Source organism: Amia ocellicauda, unplaced genomic scaffold (assembly GCF_036373705.1).
Source record: "Amia ocellicauda isolate fAmiCal2 unplaced genomic scaffold, fAmiCal2.hap1 HAP1_SCAFFOLD_135, whole genome shotgun sequence".
Lineage (NCBI taxonomy): Eukaryota > Metazoa > Chordata > Actinopteri > Amiiformes > Amiidae > Amia > Amia ocellicauda.
This window is the reverse complement of record NW_027102698.1, coordinates 76,541-80,750: the sequence shown is the minus strand read 5'-3', so window position 1 is coordinate 80,750 and position 4,210 is coordinate 76,541. Positions and strand designations below refer to the sequence as shown.

General features: G+C 43.1%; 1 non-coding gene across 1 annotated transcript; it reads right to left on the bottom strand.

Moving 5' to 3' along the window:
- Positions 1-3,230: 3,230 nt before the first annotated feature.
- trnav-aac (transfer RNA valine (anticodon AAC)) lies at positions 3,231-3,303 on the bottom strand. Its single transcript has one exon. It is a non-coding gene; the product is annotated as a tRNA-Val (tRNA).
- Between the last annotated feature and the right edge of the window lie 907 nt (positions 3,304-4,210).

The window sequence follows — 4,210 nt, the reverse complement described above, 5'->3', positions numbered from 1 at the left end:
GTGGGAGGTGGTTATTTAGATCATTGACCATCTGTAACAGGTCGGGGTTCACCGGTAATTCTGTTAATTCACATTCTATCGGTGGTAATTGGGGGTTATTTAAATCATTTATCATTTGTAATAGTTCCAGGTTCATTGGGACATCAGAGGAGTTCACAACAGGGCCGGGGATGTTCTCTCGGGAAGGTCTTTTTGGGGCCCTAGCTTGTTCATAATCCTTTAGTTTGTGAGTTCTTTTACCAAGTCAGGACATTTTTTAATTTATTTTTTATTTTTCCAACAACCCACAATAGTAAGGCGTTTTGTGTCTATTAAAACATTAAATACGGTACAATTCGTTAGTAAGGGTATTAATAAGGGTGTTTTGGCTCTCTATCAGCAGGTTTTGCCCCACTAACACAAGTCTTTGATTTTGTAACAAAGTATGTAGCAACTCATGCCGACCTTCAGGAAGAAGCTCCGGGGGCTGGTGGCCTGGCTCAGCTTCAAAGGATGGTCGCTCCGGTAAATCTCGGTCGAAGGAGGCAAGGAGCGAGTGTATACTCATGGACGGAGACCAAGAAGGCCTTTGCGGTGACACCCTGGCCAAGCGCGGGGTACTGTTCCGCGTTTCTGTAGCCAAGAAACGGGTCTGGGGGGACGATGTTGAAACCAGGCCGTCGTTGGGTGGTGTGTCAGCCCTGACTGACGGCGACCCCTGAGGTTGTTGGATGCCTGTATTTGTTCCGCCCGACAATGCGGCGGGCTGAATCTGGGGTGTTGAATTACCCCCAGAAGGCTGTGGCCTGAGTAGATGTTGGGGGGTCTCCAAGACCACCGTGGGGGATCCTCTCGGTGATCTCACCGGGAAAGATGTTTGATCCCACTTAGACGGGGTAATTGTCATCAATAGCTCATTCACAGAATGACTATCCCAAGAGTCTTGGGAAGAATAAAAATATACATTACATTTACATCTTTAAACGGCGACAGAAATCAAACTTAAAACAACATGTCCAGGACATTCAAAACCTTTAGCTTTTTTAGACCTTTGAAAATAGCCTTAGACATTCACTACAACGCCTTATTATTTACAGACAATATATTTATTAGGACTTGATAATAAATGTAAAACAGAGAAGCCGCTGTAAATAAACTGTTTCTTAAATGTTTCTTTAAAAACTGTAATATTGTTAATAAAACACACACACACACAACAACATTTCATTTTTAAACGAACCTTCCAAGTGTAAACGCTTCCTGATCCCGGGACTTCCTGTTTCACAAACGTTTTCACGATCTGTTTAAATATTAAATACAATGAACACCTTCAAGCCTTTTCCTACAACCACTTTAAAACAGAAGTATAATAGCGGGAGATAAGCCAAACAACTTACTAAACCCTTTCGGACGGCTTTACTTCCTAACCAGACGGTACGGCAATCGGTCATTTCTAAACACGTTCCCCAGAAACAAGCCTAGACCTGTCCGGACTTCTAAAGATCTTTCCCAGAACCCCCCGCCCTACAGGAAACGGTCACCCATCGCTTAAATATTAGCCCTCAACGGGCAAACAAAGCCCTTTTAAAAACATTAAAGTTTGAAAGATCTTACTTACCTCCACAGAATAATCGTTTCTTATGTTTTTCGGCTGGTTTAGCTTTTTGCACCGCTGTGAAGGTAAGAGACATGTTTAACCTTTAACCACACCGCTTTATAAAAAGCTTTAACCTCTTACAGGCTGCAGATATATACTCACAGCTATCAGATACCGGGGCTGACGGCCTTTCAGATTCTTGAAAGGTTACGGTTCTCGAAGGTAAAACGAAACAAGCCCTCGATGTGGAAGGCCTTTCGTTGTCTCGAACCACATTTCTTAATACTGTTAGACAGGATAATTTTTTTAAATTAACAAAACTGGACTCAAACATCTTACAGAATCGTTATACAAACAAACAGGGGTTTAGTTCTTACCCGGTCGGCAGACAGCCTGTCTAGGGATAACCACTTCTCTTGGTCGATCCTCGGAGACATTAATCACAGGCCTTTCGATAGTTTCTGTGTAATTAAAGAGACCGGCATTAATATATATTAAAACGTTTTCATAACTCTAATGAGCCGCTTCAAAACCACACACACCCATGCATAAGAACCCATGAGCGCAAACACAAAATTCTTACCGTCGTTGTTCCAGATGATCTCCTCAGCGTTGGAAATGAACTCCTGTTGACTGGCTGAAAAATAATTTTACAGAACTTAAAACAGATGTTATAGCCTTATTTACAATACATGCACACAACACGCTCTGAGTCAATGAAAATAATCTGAAGACTTGCCTAAAAACTCGTTTAAATCGAATCGCTGATGTTGTTTCCGGACATTGTTGATCTTTAGTCTTAAATCGAAAGGTCAGTATGAGTCTGTCGAGCTGAAGACCAGACCTTCATACTTATACTGATGGCCACATGCCGGATCTGCTTGTAAGGCATTGTTCTGGTCTGGCCTTTGTGCCGCCCTGTTACCAATTAACATATCAAAACCAACCAATAAAATGACACTGCATCAAATTTCAAATAGAAACCAAGATGGAGACGATCTCTCTCCTCTCTACTCTAAACTTTTATTAGAACCTTTTGGTCTCTCAAAAAAACATTTTTAAGCATCAAGACCTATAGTCAACAACCACTAAGAATATTTCAGGCCTTTATAAGCACTAAAAAACAACCTGAGCCTAGAAAATAACTATAAAGATCTAAAATAACTAGCGCTTTTACAGTGATTTTTTTTTTTTTTAATAGCGATGCTTTGTTTGGTATTAAACAAGTCACAAACTACTCAGAACAGCGTTTATCCCCGCAAAAGAGATATTTGGGTTTATTTTACAAAGCTTATAAATTATATAGGTTAAAAGTATTCTGAATGTTTTGATATCACACGCCATACCAACTGTTGTCTTCTACACCTTACGGTAGCAACAAATCTAACTACTGCTTTACTTTAACAATAATAATGACGGCGACCACGATGACAACAAGAACAACAACAACAAGAGCAACAACAACAACATCATCATCATCATCATCATCAGATTTTAATTAAAAGTGGCTACACCAGCGTTTACAATTTCAACCTGTCGACGGACGGACGCTCTGAGTGCATCGATTGCGGGCACTCCAATGAAGAAAAGACACCCACCGCCTCCGGGGAACCACGAGGGCAAGCATGACGAAAAGGGCCAGCCCACAGTAGGCTGTTTCCGCCCGGTTTCGAACCGGGGACCTTTCGCGCGTTAGGCGAACGTGATAACCGCTACACTACGGAAACTGACACCGCTGCCTCTTGCTTCAAATGGTTACCGTTAAAGCCTGCTGGTAAAACGGGCTCAGGTGTTTCAGGTCGGCTAGGCTGTGAGATGGCGTCTGAAGTGCGGCGAAAGGATGCCATTTTCACTGACCTGTTTGGCATTGCTAAAGGGCACATCAGGACACTTCGGAAACTCTTTTAAAGGCAGGACGCCCTGCGCTCTGACAGTGCCTGCACTTAACCCAACAAGGTGATGCTGAATGGCTTGTTCAAACGTCTGGTGGTCTTCCTTCACCACCAGACTATCAGAGCTATTGTGCCTTCTACACCTTACGGTAGCAACAAATCTAACTACTGCTTTACTTTAACATTAATAATGACGGCGACTACGACGACAACAAGAAAAACAAAAGAACAACAACAACAACAAGAACAAGAACAAGAACATCATCATCATCATCATCATATTTTAATTAAAAGTGGCTACACCAGCGTTTACAATTTCAACCTGTCGACGGACGGACGCTCTGAGTGCACCGATTTCGGGACACTTAGGATACTCTATCAAAGGCAGGTCGCCCTGCGCTCTGACAGTGCCTGCACTCAGCCCAACAAGGTGATGCTGAATGGCTTGTTCAAACGGTTGGAGGTCTTCCGTCACCACCAGACTATCAGAGCTATACTGCGCCTTCGACTACATAAGAGTAACAGCAATGTCGCTGATCCTGCTACGGTCGTATTGTAACAGCTACAACATGTATCGATTTTAAAAGTGTGAGTTCCAGCGCCTCGCAAAGCTACCCTTCTGCGATCGTTTGTTCTCAAGGTCAGGATTTCTTGCCACTCTGAGGAAGAGAAAACGACGGCCGGCCTTGGGGCAGAGAGATGGCGACGGGTAACATGGCACTGGCACGCGTGCACCGCGGGT